The sequence below is a fragment of the Macaca nemestrina genome, chromosome 10 (genome assembly GCF_043159975.1).
Source record: "Macaca nemestrina isolate mMacNem1 chromosome 10, mMacNem.hap1, whole genome shotgun sequence".
NCBI lineage: Eukaryota > Metazoa > Chordata > Mammalia > Primates > Cercopithecidae > Macaca > Macaca nemestrina.
Window position 1 is genome coordinate 122,258,685 of NC_092134.1, and position 18,560 is coordinate 122,277,244.

At 38.6% G+C, this 18,560-nt stretch overlaps 1 long non-coding RNA gene across 3 annotated transcripts in view; it reads right to left on the reverse strand.

Annotated features, from left to right (window-relative positions):
* Positions 1 to 4,347: 4,347 nt before the first annotated feature.
* Positions 4,348 to 18,560, reverse strand: part of LOC105481273 (uncharacterized) — a 31,349-nt gene continuing 17,136 nt past the window's right edge. The window contains exons 3-4 of one of the 3 annotated variants that reach the window (XR_986862.3): positions 6,973 to 7,233; positions 4,348 to 4,865 (exon numbers count right to left, since the gene is read on the reverse strand). This is a non-coding gene — a long non-coding RNA (uncharacterized lncRNA). The remainder of the gene's footprint in view (positions 4,866 to 6,972; positions 7,234 to 18,560) is intronic. The other 2 variants (XR_986863.3, XR_986864.3) reach the window with 2 other exon arrangements.

Genomic DNA, 18,560 nt, shown 5'->3' on the forward strand with positions numbered 1-18,560 from the left:
GTGCCACCTCTTGGCAGGAGGCCAACCAGCACAAAGAATCATAGAGTCAATTTCATCCTCCCCACCCCCCTCCTCCCCACCCACCTCCACCAGAACAGGTGCTGGTATCCACAGCTGAGAGACCCATAGATGGTTCACATCACATGACTCTGTGCAGACAACCCCCAGTACCAGCCTGGAGCCAGGTAGACTTGCTGGGTGGCTAGACCCAGAAGACAGATAATAATCACTGCAGCTCAGCTCACAGGAAGCCATATACACAGGAAAGGGGGAGAGTACTACATCAAGGGAACACCCCATGGGACAAAAGAATCTGAACAACAGTCTTCAGCCTAGACCTTCCCTCTGACAGAGCCTACCCAAATGAGAAGGAACCAGAAAATCAACTCTAGTAATATGACAAAACAAGGCTCTTCAAAACCCTCCAAAAAAATCACACTAGCTCACCAGCAATGGATCCAAACCAAGAAGAAATCCCTAACTCACCTGATAAAGAATTTAGGAGGTTAGTTATTAAGCTAATCAGGGAGGCACCAGAGAAAGGCGAAGCCCAATGCACGGAAATCCAAAAAATGATAGAAGTGAAGGGAAAAATATTCAAGGAAATAGCAAAAACAAAAAACTATCAAAACTTCAGGAAACATTGGACACACTTAGAGAAATGCAAAATGCTCTGGAAAGTCTCAGCTATAGAATTGAACAAGTAGAAGAAAGAAATTCAGAGCTCAAAGACAAGGTCTTCAAATTAACCCAATCCTACAAAGACAAAAAATAATTAGAAAATATAAACAAAGCCTCCAATAAGTCTGAGATTACGTTAAATGACCCAACCTAAGAATAAACGGTGTTCCTGAGGAAGAAAAGAAATATAAAAGTTTGGAAAACATATTTTGGGGAATAATTGAGGAAAAATTCCCTAGCCTTGCTAGAGACCTAGACATCCAAATACAAGAAGCATAAAGAACACCTGGGAAATTCATCAAAAAAAGATCATTGCCTAGGCACATTGTCATCAGGTTATCTAAAGTTAAGATGAAGGAAAGAACCTTAAGAGCTGTGAGACAAAAATACCAGGTAACCTATAAAAGACAACCTATCAGATTAACAGCAGATTTCTCAGCAGAAACTCTACAAGCTAGAAGGGATTTAGGCCCTGTCTTCAGCCTCCTCAAACAAAACAATTATCAGCCAAGAATTTTGTATCCAGTGAAACTAAGCATCATATACGAAGGAAAGATACAGTCATTTTCAGACCAACAAATGCTGACAGAATTTGCCACTACCAAGCCACCACTACAAGAACTGTTAAAAGGAACTCTAAATCTTCAAACAAATCCTGGAAACACATCAAAACAGAACCTTTTTAAAGCATAAATCATGCAGGACCTATAAAACAAAAATAGAAGTTAAAAAGCAAAAACGAAAAAACCAAGGTACACAGGCAACAAATAGTAAAACGAATGCAACAGTACCTAACATCTCAATACTAATATTGAATGTAAATGGCCTAAACACTCCGTTGAAAAGATACAGAACTGAAGAATGGATAAGAACTCACTAACCAACTATCTGCTGCCTGCAGGAGGCTCACCTAACACATAAGGACTCACATAAACTTAAAGTAAAGGGATGGAAAAAGGCATTTCATGAAAATAGACACCAAAAGCAAGCAGGGGTAGCTATTCTTATATTAGAAAAAAAAAAAAACTTTAAAACATCAGTGGTTAAAAAGAGACTATATAACAGTAAAAGGCCTTGTCCAACAAGAAAATATCACAATCCTAAACATATATGCACCTAACACTGGAGCTCCCAAATTTATTAAACAATTACTAACAGACCTAAGAAATGAGATAGACAGCAACACAATAATAGTGGGGGACTTCAATACACCACTGACAGCACTAGACAGGTCATCAGGACAGAAAGTCAACGAAGAAACAATGGATTTAAACTATACCTTAGAACGAATGCACTTAACAGGTATACACGAACATTTCTTTCAACAACTACAGAATTCACATTCTATTCAACAGCACATGGAACTTTCTCCAAGATAGACCATATGATAGGCCACAAAATGAGCCTCAATAAAGTTAAGAAAATTGAAATTATATCAAGCATTCTCTCAGACCACCGTGAAATAAAACTGGAAATCAACTCTAAAAAGAACCTGGAAAACCATGCAAATGCATGAAAATTAAATAACCTGATCCTGAATGATCATTGGGTCAAAAACAAAATCAAGATTGAAATTTAAAAATTCTTCAAACTGAATGACAATGACAAAACCTATCAAAACTTCTGGGATACAGCAAAGGCGGTGCTAAAAGGAAAGTTCATAGCCCTAAGGGCCTACATCAAGAAGACTGAAAGAACACAAACTGACACTCTAAGGTTGCACCTCAAGGAACTTGAGAAACAAAAACAAACCAAATCCAAACCCAGCAGAAGAAAGGAAATAACAAAGATCAGAGCAAAATTAAATGAAATTCAAACAAAAAAATACAAAAGATAAATGAAACAAAAAGCTGGTTATTTGAAAAGATAAATAAAATTGATAGACCATTAGCAAGATTAACCAAGAAGAGAGAAAATCTGAATAACCTCAATAAGAAACAAAACAGGAGATATTACAACTGATACCATAGAAATACAAAAGATCATTCAAGGCTACTATGAACACCTGTACCCACATAAACTAGAAAATCTGGAACAGGTGGATAAATTCCTAGAAAAATACAACCCTCCTACCTTAAATCAGGAAGAATTAGATACCCTGAACAGACCAATAACAAGCAGCGAGATTGAAATGGTAATTTAAAAATTACCAACAAAAAAAAGTTCGGGACCAGATGGATTCACAGCAGAATTCTACCAGACAATCAAAGAAGAATTGGTTCCAATCCTTTTGACATTATTCCACAAGATAGAGAAAGAGGGAACTCTCCCTATTTCATTATATGAAGCCAGCATCACCCTAATACCAAAACCAGGAGAGGACATAACCAAAAAAGAAAACTACAGACTGATGTCCCTGATTAACATAGATGCTAAAATCCTTCACAAAATACTAGCTAACTAAATTCAATAACATATCGAAAAGATAATGCACCATGATCAAGGGGGTTTCATACCAGAGATGCAGGGATGGTTTAACATATGCAAGTCAATAAATGTGATACACCACATAAACGGAATTAAAAACAAAAATCACATGATCGTCTCAAAGATGCAGAAATAGCATTTGACAACATCCAGCATTCCTTTATGATTAAAACTCTCAGCAAAATTGGCATACAAGGGACATACCTCAGTGTAATAAAAGCCATCTTTTATTACATTTGCAGTGACCTGGTTGAGACTGGAGACTATTATTCTAAGTGAAGTAATTCAGGAATAGAAAATCAAACACCGTATGTTCTCACTCATATGTGGGAGCTAAGCTATGAGGATGCAAAGGCATAGAATCATACTATGGACTTTGGGAACTTGAAGGGAAGGGTGGGAGCGGGACGAGAGATAAAAGACTACAAATAGGGTACGGTGTATACTGCTCAGGTGATGGCTGCACCAAAATCTCACAAAGCACTACTAAAGAACTTATTCATGTAACCGAATACAACCTGTACCCCAATAACCTATGGAAAAATAAATTTCAAAATAAAAAAGATTACCCTACAATCCCTCCTCTTCTGCTTCTGTTGTGAAAACAGAAGGTTGGGAAAAGACACGACTGACATACTCCAAGTTTTTCTGCATTACAGAATTGACTGGGTAACCACACTGCTATATGGAGCTTGACAGCGCATTCATGACAATTTTACTAAATACAAGTCACTTATCACAAAAATGAATAAATAAGTAATTTATCCTGGAATAAATCATCAAGTACTCAGAAATAAATCTAATGAGTGAAGTGTAACATCTCTACTCCAAAAAAATACAGAATGTCGGCTGGGCATGGTGGCTCGTGCCTGTAATCCCAGCACTTTGGGAGGCCAAGGTGAGCAGATTGCTAGAGCCCAGGGGTTTGAGAACAGCCTGGGCAACATGGCGAAACCCCATCTCTCCAAAACAAACAAACAAAAAAATTAGCCGGGCCTAGTGGCACACATTTGTAGTCCTAGCTACTTGGAAGGCTGAGGTAGGAGAATTGATTGAACCCAGGAGGTTAAGATTGCCAGTGAGAGATGATTGTGCCACTGTACTCCAGCCTGGGTGACAGTGCAAGACCCTGTCCCCAAAAAATAAAATAAATAAAATAAAAAATAACAAAAATTATTGGGAGATAGATATTATATTCATCAATTAGAAGACTCAATATTGTAAAAATACCATTTTCTCCCAAATTGATCTATAGATTCAATGCAATCCCAGTCCAAATCCCAGCTAAATATATTTTTAATGAATTTAACAAGCTGGTTCAAATATTTGCATAGTAATACAAAGAACAGTCAGACTTTCACTTTCAGGTATCAAGATTTATTATATTGCTGCAGTAATTAAGAGAATTGGTGAAAGGATAGATATTAGTCAGTGGAAAAGAAAAGAGTCCACTTGATGTATGATAAAAGTAACACACGATTAGTTAGGAAAAGGATATTCTTTTTAGTCAGTGTTCCTGGGTCAACTGGATATGAATCAGTTGGGTAAACACAGGTGAAAATGTGGATCTTGAGCTTCTGCCTCACATCATATGCAAATATCAGTTCCAGATATACTGTAGATCTATCAATATGTGAAAGCTAAAACCACGGAGCTTCTTGGCACAGAAAGACAAATGTCACATGTTCTCATTCATCTGTGGGAGCTAAAAAAGTGGATCCCATGGTGGTAGAGGGTAGAATGCTGGTTACCAGGGGCTGAGAAAGGAAGGGAGAAGGGGGCATGAAAAGAAGTTAGTTAATAGGTACAAAAGTGCAGTTAAACAGTAGGAATAAGTTCTAACATTCAATAGTACAGTAGGGAAATTACAATTAAGAATAATTTATTGTACATTTCAAAATAGCTAGAAGATAATTATAATATTCCCAACACAAAAGATAAATGTTTGAAGTGATGGATATCCCAATTACCCTGATTGTTACACATTGTATACATGTATCAAAATATCACATGTACCAAAATATCACATGTACCCCAAAAATTTGTGTAACTATTTTTGTTGAGACAAGGTCTTGCTCTGTTGCCCAGGCTGTGGTGCAATGGTACGATCTCGGTTCACTGCAGCCTTGACCTCCCAGGCTCCAGCAATCCTCCCATCTCAGCCTCCCAAGTAGCTAGGACTACAGGCACATGCCACCACACCTGGCTAATTTTTGTATTTTTTGTAGAGATGGGGTTTCACCATACTGAACCCCTAGGCCCAAGTAATCTGCCTGCCTCAGCCTCCCAAGGTGCTGGGATTACAGGCATGAACCACCACACCTGACTGTATAATTATTATATATCAATTAAATTTGTTTTTAAAAAAAGGACTTCTAGAATAAATTATAAAATAATATTTTAATAAAATTTATAAAACAAAATATTATAAAATTTATTAAAAAGATTTATTAAACAGAATTTAAAAGGGACTAACCATAAAAGAAACAAAAATTGATCAATTATATTACATTAAAATTAATAATGTCTATTCATCAAAGACATCACTAAGAAGTGAAAAATTAAGCCCCAAAGTGGAAGATGTTTCCATACATCTTACTGACAAAAGACTCCGATTCAGAATACAAGAGAATTCCTAAAATCAATAAGAAATATACAGACAATCCAATAGAAAAACTGGGCAAGAAACTTGAATAACACTTTGCAAAAGAGGATATCCAAAGGGTCCGTAAACATATCTAAAGGCACTCAGCTTCTTCAGTTAAAACAAGAATGAGAAATCATGACCATCTCCCATTAAGGGTAAAAATAAAAATGACAGTACCAAGAGTTGACAAGGATGAAAAGCAAGTGAAATTCACTAAAACTTCTTGGGAAAAATTATTCAGCAGTTTCCACTAGAGATGATTACCATATGCTCCAGCAGTTTCACTCCTTGGTACGTATACACACACACACACACACACACACACACACAAATGTGTATCTATCTTCCCTAAAAAACATATATAAGAATGTTTATAGAAACACTGTTAATATTAATGAAAAAATTGTGGACTTTTCATACAACAGAATAGTTAGTACTATAGAGCACCGAGGATGACACAGATTTGCTACGTGCAACACCAGGAATAAATCTTACAAACATAATATCCAGCTAACAGAGACAGACCCAAAAAGTACATCCTCTTTGGTTACATTTATATAAATTCCAGAATCAGGCAAAACTATTCCACAGTTTAGAAGTCAAGGTGGGCTGGGCACGGTGGCTTACGCTTGTAATCCCAGCACTTTGGGAGGCTGAGGCGGGCGGATCATCTGAGGTCAGGAGTTTGAGACCAGCCTGACCAACATGGTGAAAACCCGTCTCTACTAAAAATACAAGGTTAGCCAGGCATGGTGGCGCACACCTGTAATCCCAGCTACTCAGGAGGCTGAGGCAGGAGAATCGCTTGAACCCAGGAGGTGGAGGTTGCAGTGAGCCGAGATCACATCATTGCTGCCAGCCCGGGCAGCAGAGCAAAACTCCATCTTAAAAAAAAAAAAAAAAAAGTGAAGGTGGTGGTTACATTTGGGGCCGTAAAGACTGGATGGTTATACTAGAATGGACTTTGGGCTTCTAATAATAGTGTATTTGTTTTTCAAGGTATTGGTAATTTCCTTTGTGGAAATCAATAAAACTATGCCCTGTGGTCTGAATACTTTTCTGTATATTTGTTATACTTCAATAAACATGTATTTTTCCTCAAACATCCAAAGCATTTCCCAAGAGAGAAACACCGATTTCTCTTTGCCTAAAACAAATGCGGGATCTCAAGCACCCCTAGCTCAGGTATGAGGCCAACTAAACCATTTCACACTCACAAATGACAGATGTCTCCAGCTGCAATTTTCTAAGGCTGATACATTCCCAAGGTTCAACTGCTCCACTTAGGAGGACTTTTTCCACTTGGCTGGTCTTTCTATTTGGCCATCCTCTTAAGTGTGAGTTCTGTTTTCTCCTTCCATACATGGTTCTGATGCTGATAAGATCAGACTTTGTTGGATTTCAGAAATTTATTTTCCATTTCTTAATTGCAATGGCAGCCATAAAACAATTACAGAAAGACACTTTGCCATCCAAATCTTTTTTTTAAAAAAAAAGAAAAGGAAAGAAAGAACAAAGGAAAAAACAACTTAAATGCTAATCGATCTGCATTGTTTGATCCCAGCATCCTCATTTTAAATTCCCATTGAATCTTATTGTGTAATTTTAGTGTTTTGCAAAGAACCAAGTTTGTATGAATTCCTGCAGGCTGGAATCATAGATATTTATCCCTTTATTCTTGATATTTCATTTTTAACGTCAAAAACAGCATTAATTCAACTTCACATTTTACCAAATGTTATGTCAATGTTCCAAAACCCCCGGCCCCAACGTTAATTCTTTCCCACTTTTGATTAGTCTATTCCATGAGAACTACAGCAACTGAAATTGCCCCAGAAGAAAAGAGAAAGTAGTAGAATTTAGTTATTGACTTTTCCAAAGGTCATGGTAATGAATATATAAAACAATCAGGTGATAAATAATTGCTGGTACAAAATGAGCAGTGCAAATGACTTCCTACTGAGATTTTTTAACTTTCTCTATGATTAAGCTATGGTAAAGAGCAGTGTCTACCAATTATAATTTCTAATAAAGAATCTGGCCTAAAAGGTTTTTTAATTACTTTTATTGAGCTATCTAGACTTGTCTCTATTTTTTACAATTGGTACAATTAATCTATAAGAGCAAATTTTAGTCATCTTCCTTTAAAGACTATGTAATTCTGATACTAATTTTATCTTATATCAAGATAAAAACCTACATAAGGAGAACAAAGACTAATAAGTCACAACTTGTACTTTCATTCAGAATAATTGACAAGAACATTTCTTATTTAAAGTAGTGGTACATAGTTAGGTTTTCTTCCACTACTAAAAAGTCTTTACCAATAAAAATATGCATACTTGTAATATATTCAGAATGCAATGAAATCATAAAATCACAGGTAAATAAAAAAATATACCTGCCAATATCTGTTTTTATTACTGACAATTGGGTAGGAAAAAAATTTTGCAAGTCTGACCATTCCTTTAGAAATCACAGTGACCCTAAAGTAATATTTTTCTTCCAAGTGTTAGTAATTTCCATGGCAACTCTCCATCTGCTTTTCACTATTTTCACAGACTTTTCAAATTAAGCTTACATATGTCAATGTTCCAAGATTATCTTTGTGTTTGCATAAACCATATGACTCTTTGACAAAGTTCAATGCACCATAACATTAGAGAAATATTTAAATGTCACATCTGTTATGTAAAAAAAAAAAAAAAAGACTGATGTAAAATAGAAGTGAAGTTGGGATGGGAGCACTATTTCTACAAATTCATTTGTAATCCATTTTTAAGCCAATGACTACAGGCTTCTCCTTAGTTTCTAAATCAGAAAACTGATTTAGATTACAAGGAGAAAGAATTCTATACAGAATATTCTTAAGTTTATCCAATACTTAAAATCTATAGGAAATATCTAATTTCCCAATCTAACCATATATTAGCAGTCTCCATTCCATGAATTACACAAGTTTTACTAAGGATTATATAAAACGGTAAGGTCTCCTTTCCACTGTACTTTCAATGTTTGCCTCTCCAAAACTAATGTTGAAATTTAATTGCTATTATCACAGTTTTAAAGATGTGGGACCATTCAAAGGTGATTAGGCCAGGAGAGTTCCACCCTCATGGGTGGAATTGGTGCCATTATAAAAGGGCAAGTTCAGCCCCCTGTTGCTCTCTCTTATCCTCTCCCCTTCTGCCATGTGATGATGTAGCAAAAAGACCCTTGCAAATAGCCAGCATCTTGATATTGTACTTATATTGTACTTCCCAGCCTCCAGAACTCTGAGCCGATAAATATCTGTTCATTTTAAATTACCAAGTCTCAGGTAGTCTGTTATAGCAGCACAATGGACCAAGACACCTTTAAAAAAATAAATAAATAAAATAAAACTTACTAAAAGCCAGATGGGAGCTATGTGTCAAATAAATTTGGAACATCTTTTCCCACTACCAAATCCCTGTCATAATGTTAATAGAGAATGGCTTCAAAAATAGTTAGGACCATGAGAAGTGTCCTGTTTTGAAAAAAAATTAAACTTTCATCCAAGATTTCTTATTTATTCTTCAGTCATATGTAACAGAAATCCACCACAAGATCTTATAGAGAAGAAAAACCAACAGAACCCTTAACCTTTAACGATTGAGACTTTGGTACTAAGAAAGGCAATTATCTTAATGGCTACATTTCCTACCAAAACAAAAAAAAAACATTAATTTTAAGAAGACTTTCTTAAAGATGCAAAAAATAATCTTATGTGGCATTGTCCAACGGATTTGTTTTCTTCTTTTTTAAGTAGGTAGATCAGTCTTGCGTATAGAGAAGGCACATGTTCAATGACTTCTTTAGAAGAGTTGAGAAGAACATCACTGTTATAATCTTATCTACCACTCTAACTTGCTCTTGAGCCCCAAATCTCTACTGTTTGCTTTTATCTGTTCAGACCATTGAAATTCCCTGAAGAAAGACTCACATCTGAGAAAGACAAACCATGACACGTCAGCTCAGTTTATTTACTCCCTAGCAAAGAGCAGTGCTCTGAGAAAATAGAATAAGTATGTTTCCATAAGATAGGATGCTAGTAGGCGGGTGCAGTGGCTCATGCCTGTAATCCCAGCCCTTTGAGAGGCCAAGGCAGGGGGATTGCAAGGTCAGAAGTTCGAGACCAGCCTGGCCCGTATGGTGAAACCCTGTCTCTACTAAAAAAATATAAAATTATCTCGGCGTGCTGGCGGGTGCCTGTAGTCCCAGCTACTAGGGAGGCTGAGGCAGAAGAATCGCTTGAACCCGGGAGGCGGAGTTTGCAGTGAGCCAAGATCATGCCACTGCACTCCAGCCTGGGCGACAGAGCAAGACTCAGTCTCAAAAAAAAAAGAGATAGGATGTTAGTGTCCCTACTGGAACTCTACCTAGCAAGACCAGACTGGAGTAAGCACCTACAGAAAAAGACCTTTTAAAAGCTGGGCAGGGAGAGTGTCATGAGCACATTAATTATCTGGAGCAGGCCCAAACATGGAATGACAAAGTCAGTCAAGTTTAACTTCGTTGAGTTTGTTCAGTGTGTTAGGCATGCCTTAATGCAGTGATGTTTAACTTTGTTTGTATGGCAGATTCCTTCCAGAACGTGATAGAAAGCTAAGTTTTCCCAAAAGTTTTCCCTTCAGGCATGGCTATAATTCATGTGATAGTATGTGACAGGATTTCCTTCTTTGTATGCATGAATAATATTCCATTGTATGCATGTACCAAATTTTCTTTATTCAGTCATCAATCAATAAACATTAAGGTGGTTTCCACCTTTTGGCTATTGTAAGTAATGCTGCAATGAACATGGGAGTTCAAATATCTCTTCCAAATCCTGATTTCAGTTCTTTTGGATAAACACCCAGAAATGGGAATGCTGGGTGGTAGTTCTATTTTTTAATTTTTTGAAGAATCTCCATATTGTTTTCCACAAAAGTGGACATCATGCTACGTGAAATCAGCCAGTCACAGAAGGACAGTACTGCGTGATTTCATTTATATGAGGTTTTTAAAGTAGTCAGACTCATAGAAACAAAAAGTAGAATGGTGGTTGCAAAAGCTGGAGGAAGGTGGAAGTAGGGAGTTGCTGTTCAATGGGTATAAAGTTTCAGTCGTACAAGATGAAAAAGTTCTAAATATCTGCTGTACATTATGCTTATAGTTAAAATTTTGTTAAGAGGGTAGATCTCAAGTTATAAGTATTTTACCACAAAAAAGTGGCTATAATATTTGCATTAACTTTACGGAGTTCAAGGTCTTTCTGATGCACCAGATTAAGAGTCCTTGATCTAGAGGATCCCTAGAACCCAAGGACGTTCTCTGTCCCATGATGACTCAGGCAGACAGGACATACCTGAGGAGACAGGACCTCTCCAGAAAGTCAGAATGGTGACACTAATCCTCCATTGTAACCAGCAGGATCTCTTATCTGCTGCAATTCAGAATATCTATTGCTATTACATTTTTTGATTTAAAAAAATCAGAGAATTTGTAATCTTGTCAATTATCAATTCCCATTCTTCGTTCCATGTCATGGTAAAGAAGGTATCTGTATCAGCTGCTTAGAATTATCTAAAGCAACTGTGACATCAGAAATAATATACCTTTGCCCTTACTGATATGAAAGAATTTTTTTTTGTTTTGAGACAGAGTCTTGCTCTGTCACCCAGGCTGGAGTGCAGTGGCATGATCTTGGCTCACTGCAAGCTCCGCCTCCCGGGTTCACACCATTCTCCTGCCTCAGCCTCCCTAGTAGCTGGGACTACAGGCGCCCACTGCCACGCCCAGCTAAGTTTTTGTATTTTTAGTAGAGACAGTGTTTCACTGTGTTAGCCAGGATGATCTCAAACTCCTGACCTCATGATCCGCCTGCCTCGACCTCTCAAAGTGCTGGGATTACAGGCGTGAGCCACTGTGCCTGACCAAGAATATTTTTTTAAAAAGTGGAAGGGAAGGACGAAGGAAGGAAGGAAAAAGGAGAGTTAACATCTTAGTAACGATGTTCTATCTGTACATAATTGGTTGATGTATATATAAATCTATACACATATAGACTATATAATTATAGTCTATTATATATATAAGAATATAGATACACATACTATATATGTATTATTATACATAGAATGTATGTCCATATGTATATTTCTAATTAGAAAATGTATAACCAGAAAGATCATTGTCAGGTTCGTAGGCAAAACCACTTCTGAAGTTAATTAATAATGGGGATTGTAGGAGTAGATGTAAAGATTCAAAGAAGTAGAAACCAAATCAATATTTTCTGAAACTTTACCCTTCATCTTGAACCTGTCAGTGTGGCAATCTAAGGTTCTTTGTGTGCTTAAGTTACAAAGTCTTACCCTAACACACAATTCCATATGGAATAATCAAACAATCCAAATGTCAGAATTCAGACAATTCTTAATGGAAACCTAAAAAGAAACATAAAGAAAAGTGGCCTAACCTTCAATTAAAAACAAAATGTGTAAATTTTTCTTAAAGAAAATATTTTCTAACCACCTACTCCCTCTGTCCCAAAATTTCCATTTATTAAAATTCATTTATCCTCTTACCATCCTGGAAAATTCCAGATTATCCACTGCCTTTGACCATGCTGCTCTCTCACTGTTAATAGAACTCTGCCATCTTGAGGTCCTTTCATGCCTTTATCTGGATTAATTAGTGCTATTGATTTGAAAGATTCACAGAACACTTTTTGAGTGATCCTGGAGATTCTTAGTTGTGATATACTGTTTACTGTTGTGTTTTTTTTTTAATTCTTTTAAGGTCTCCATATTATTGTTTTTAAACTTTTATTGCTGCTCTCACTCCTTCCCATTCGTCCTATACCCCACCACACTACGCTTAGCCACATCCTTCTCCATCATATTTATGCAGCTCATATATAAATTTATTCTGGCATTTATGGCACCAAACTCTCCCCAAATTTAAATAAATTCTCTCAGATAATTAGTTTCCTAGAATATTACAAGCTAGCATATCTGGTCCTCCAGCCCCACCCACTCTCTACACATACACACACACACACACACAAATGTTTGCATTATCCCCATATAATTTCCAAAAGATAATACAAACTCTTTCAAAATAGGCTTAGATTAACTTATATAGCACCTATTAAGTGTTAGACTCTGTTGGCTTTAAATACCTTTTCATTTCATCAGCTTCCACAGTAGCTTTTACTCCCATTTTGGAGCTCAGGAAACTGACGCACGGAAATCTAGGTAAATTTCCCAAAGTCGCACAACCAATGAGTGACAAAGCCAGGACACAAGCTGGCCATTGGCCTCCATCATAGAGGGACATCTGGCTCTTTCCTCTCATTTGATCCTATGTAGTAGTAGCTTCTGCAGAGTCTCCCAAATTGATCCCTTGTCAATTTCCACTGCCCAATCCAGGCTCTCACCATAAAACTAGTCTCCCCACTTAACAGTTCCCATCTCACCCACAACGTGCACCTCCAGAAAAACACTTTACATACACTGTGATCATCACATAGTCCCCTAATAAAGAAGCCCTATTATTTCTCAGATTATGTCCAGATATCCAGGTTTCTCCTGCTAAAAATTGGGCTCTCTGTCCCTTGGGCTTCTACAGCATTTTTGCACCTACTTCACAAGCATCTGTTTCACACTGGGGACACAGAGGGATAGAGACCTTGCCATCAGAGAACTTACAGTCCAGTAAGAGAAAGCAGACACTTAAGAATGTGAAAGAGTATGTGTCTAAGTCCATTTTCTGTCACTTAGAACAGGATATCTTAAATTGGGTAATTTATAAAGAAAAGAAATTTATTTCTTACAGTTATGGAGTCTAAGTCCAAGTTTGAAGGGCCACATCTGGTGAGGGTTTTCTCGCTGGTAGGAGGGAGCAAAGGGCATTACATGATGATGCCTGCTCAAGTCTCACTGTCTCTTTTTATAAAGTCCTACTGCCATAATAACCCATGAATTCATTATTCCATTAATCTACTAATGGATTTATCCATACATGAGGGCAGAGCCTTCATGACCCAATTATCTCTTAAAGCCCCCACCTCTCAATGCTGCCACATGGAGGATTAAATTTCAACATGAGTTTTGGATGGGAAAAATACTCAAATCATAGCATTCTTTTACTGGCCCCCCCAAAACTCATGTCCTCCTCCTATACAAATACCTTCATTCCATCCTCATAGTCCCACAGTCTAAACTACTTCCAGCAGCAACTCAAAAGTCCAAATTCCAGAGCCTCATCTATGAGCCTATGAAATCAAAACAAGTTATTTACTGCCAGGATACAATGGTGAGACAGGCATAGAGTAAACATTCCCATGGCAAAAGGAAAAAATAGGCCAGGATACAGGAGTCATGGGCCCCGAAAAAGTCCAAACCCCAGCAGGGCAGACCTCAAAGCTGGAAAATAATCTCTTGCTATCATGTGCTACTTCCTGGAGATACTGGGTTGGGGATTAGGCCCCCAAGGCCTAAGGCAGTTCCATCCCTATGTCTTTACTTGGAGCAGTCCACATGGCTGGTCATAAGGGTTAGAGTTCAGTACCTGTAATTTTCCCAGACAGCAATTGCATGCCGCCTGTGGTTCAACAGTTCTGGGGTCCTAATGGCTGTCTGGCTCCCATGGCTCCACTAGGCATTGCCCCAGTGGGGACTTTCTGTACTGGCCTCACTTCCACAGCTGTACTAGACATTGCCCAGGTGAGGACTCTGTGGCAGCTCCAACGTCACATTTTCACTCTGGCATTGCTCTAGTGGGGGCTTTCTGCAGTGGCTCTGCCCCTGCAACAGGTCTCTCCCTGGGCTCCCAGGCTTTAGGAACATGCCTTGAAATCTGGCTGAAGGCTGACAACCTCCACAGCTCTTGCTTTCTGCAAGCCTGCAGAATTAGCACCACATGGACACTGCCAAGGCTTACTTAACACCTCGGGCCATTCGAACTCCAGTTAGAGTGGCCAAGAAACACTGCACCAGAATTTGGGGAGCAGAGTTCCAAGGTGGCCCTGGGCAGCAAGCCTGTGGAGTATGCATTGGGTCCCTCCCTTGAAATCATTGTGCCCTTATAGGCCTGTGGGCCTGTGATGGCCTGTGATGGGAGGGGCAGACTCAAAGGTCTGTGAAATGCCTTCAGGGTCTGTCTCCCATTGTCTTAAGAAATAGCACCTGGCTCCCTCCTATCCATGCTAGTCTCTTTGGCAAAGGTAGCTGGACTATACCCTTGGTTTCCTCTCCTGAACATGCTTTTTCACCCTTTACATGGCCCGGCTGAGCTTTCCAAATCTTTCTACTTTGCTTCTCTTTTGATCATAAATTACATCTTCAAGTCATATTTTCCCTCTTGCAGCTTAGCATAAGTAATTAAAAGCAGCAAGGCAAAAGCCTGAATGCTTTGCTACTTGGGTATTTCTTCTGCCAGCTACCCTAGTTCATCAATCTCAAGTTCAGCCTTCCACAAAGCCCTTGGCCATGGACACAGATCTGCCAAGTTATTTGCCAATTTATAACAAGGACACAAGGATGGTCTTTATTAGTTTTCTTTCTTTTCTTTTTCTTTTTTCTTTTTTTTTTTTTTTCTTTTTTGAGACAAGGTCTGGCTCTGTCATCTAGAGTGCAACCTCACTCACTGCAACCCCAGGCTCAAGCCATCCTCCCACCTCAGCCTCCCAAGTAGCTTGGACTACAGGCATGCCCCACCGCACCCAACTAGTTTTTGTATTTTTTGTAGAAACAAGGTTTTGCCATGTTGCCCAGATTGGTCTCAAACTTGTGAGCTCAAGCAATCCACCCACCTTGACCTCCCAAAGTGCTGGAATTATAGGCGTGAGCCACCACACCCAGCTACTACAGTTTTCAATACCTTGTTCCTGAGTTCCATCTGAAACCTCACTAGAATGGCCTTTACTATCCAGATTTCAATCAGGTCATGACCACTGAACCAGTCTCCAAGGAGTTCTAAGCTTTCCCTAGTCTTCTAGGAGCCCACTGAGACCCCAGAACCCATTGAAATTATTCAAACTAGCCAATTCTAAGCCCTTAGCAGAACATAGACTTTTTCTCACCTACTTCTCCTAATTCTTCCAGCCTCTGCCCATTACCTAGTTCAAAAGCCACCTTTACCTTTTCAGGTATTCATTATTAGCACCACCCTACTCTCAATTCCAATTTTCTGTCCTAGTTCATTTCTGTTTCATATAAGAGAGTATCTAAAACTCGATAATTTATAAAGAAAAGGAGTTTATTTCTCACAATTATGGAGCCTGAGAATTCCAAGGTCAAGGGACCACATCTGGTGAGGGTCTTCTTGCTGGTGGGGACTCTGCAGAGTCCCAAGGCAATGCAGGGCATCGCATGGAGGAAGGAGCTGAGTAGCCTCACATGGTTACTCAGGTCTCTCTTCCTCTTCTTACAAAGCCATCAGTCCTGCTCCCATGATACCATATTAATCCATTAACCCATTAATTTATTATTCCATTAATGAATTTATCCATTCATGAGGGCAAAGCCTTCATGACCCAATCACCACTTAAAGTCTCCACCTCTCAATACTGACACACTGGGGATTAAACTTCAGCTTGAGTTTGGGAGGAGACAAATATTCAAACCACAGATTCATGCTACAGGCACCTTTAGTAATATTTGAAAAATACAGTGAAATAGCAAAGAAGGGAGAGTGACCAGTGGGAGGGTTCGAGAGAGACTGAGGTTCTTGGAGTGCTACATCATGGAAGGGGCACTTCCACAGGAGGAAACAACATGAGACACAGCACAGAGAAACATTACATTACAGTCTAGTTCACCCAGCATAATTGAAGTGGAAGTTGCAAGACAGGTAAGCATGAAATAAGAGATAAGGTCTCACACCAGTTAGAATGGTGATCATTAGAGAGTCAGAAAACAACAGATGCAGGAGAGGATGTGGAGAAATAGGAACACTTTTACATTGTTGGTGGGAGTGTAAACTAGTTCAACCATTGTGGAAGACAGTTTGGAGATTCCTCAAGGATCTAGAACTAGAAATACCATTTGACCCAGCCATCCCATTACTGGGTATATACCCAAAGGATTATAAATCGTGCTACTATAAAGACACATGCACATGTATGTTTATTGTGGCACTATTCACAATAGCAAAGACTTGGAACCAACCCAAATGTCCATCAATGATAGACTGGATAAAGAAAATGTGGCACATATATACCATGGAATACTATGCAGCCATAAAAAAAGGATGAGTTCATGTCCTTTGCAGGGACATGGATGAAGCTGGAAACCATCATTCTCAGCAAACTATCGCAAGAACAGAAAACCAAACACCACATGTTCTCACTCATAAATGGGAGTTGAACAATAGAACACATGGACACAGGGAGGGGAACATCACACACTGGGGCCTGTCGTGGAGTGGGAGGCTAGGGGAGGGATAGCATTAGGAGAAATACCTAATATAGGTGACAGGTTGACGGGTGCAGTAAACCACCATGGCACGTGTATACCTATGTAACAAAACTGCATGCTCTGTACATGTATTAGAGAACTTAAACTATAGTAATAAGAAAAAAAAAAGAAATAAGAGAGAAGGTGTGGGGGAAAGTTTTTGTATGGATATCTAGAGTTTATCCTACACTGTTCTTGTTAGCACTTGCCTCTTTAATACTTACAATAATTGCAACCCATATTTGTTTATTTATAAGTACAAGTCAGGACTTTGCTAATTATTTTACATGTATTATTTCACTTACATCTCACTACAGTACTGGAAATTAATTATTCTGATTTCACAAATAAGGCAACTAAGGCCCAAAGATATTAAGTAGCTCATTTCAAAGCAATCTAAATTCCTTTATCTAAATTCACATTGCACTTTTAGTCTGTATTATCCAAAGCTTGACATTCATTTATTGTCCTTCTGATCACCATATCTCCCAAATTGGGGAACAAAATAAAGCAATATTTTCTTTAATTTTTTTCTACAGCATCTTGCAAAGAGCTGGGAAAAGCATAAATATGTAAACATTCTAGCATAAAAGTCACTTAAATAAATCCATATAAGGCTCTTTTACAACTGATCTATTAAAGCTTTGCATTGAAATGCAAGTCAAGACTATTATTTTTATAGTGGTTTTCATAACTGAAAAGATCATTGATTCTATTAGCTTTTTGTCCATTATGGCCAGGCTGAGGATGATCACAACGCAGGTCAACCAAAGTCTGCAAAGTTGACTGCAAAGGGGGCAGACCAGCCCCTGCCCCTACCTCAGTATGTGAAGACACACCAAGAACACTGCTGGGACCCAACAAATAGCAAATAATGCTTTAGAGCAGCATTAGAAAGCTTTTTGAACTCTCCGTTCAGTCATACAGGAACACAGTAATAACACTGGAAGGGATTTTAATCCATCTGTCCCTTTTTTTTTTTTTTTTTTTTTTTTGAGACAGAGTCTCACTCTGTTGCCCACATTGGAATGCAGTGGTGTGATCTCAGCTCACTGCAACCTCCACCTCCCGAATTCAAGCAATTCCCATGCCTCAGCCTCCCGAGAAGCTGGGACTACAGGCGTGGGCCACCTCCCCTGCAAGTGTGCCTTTCATATGCAACCCAACTAATCCAGAGTCCTTACTTCAAACCGCCTCCTCTCTCTGGCTTTTCCACTCCAGAAGGCATTATTCTTCTGCCCTAAGCATACCAGAGCCACGTACCAGAAAACCAGGGGCAGTCCCTACACACTGGAGCCCGTTGAAATTATTCAAACTAGCCAATCCTAGGCCCATGTACCTTG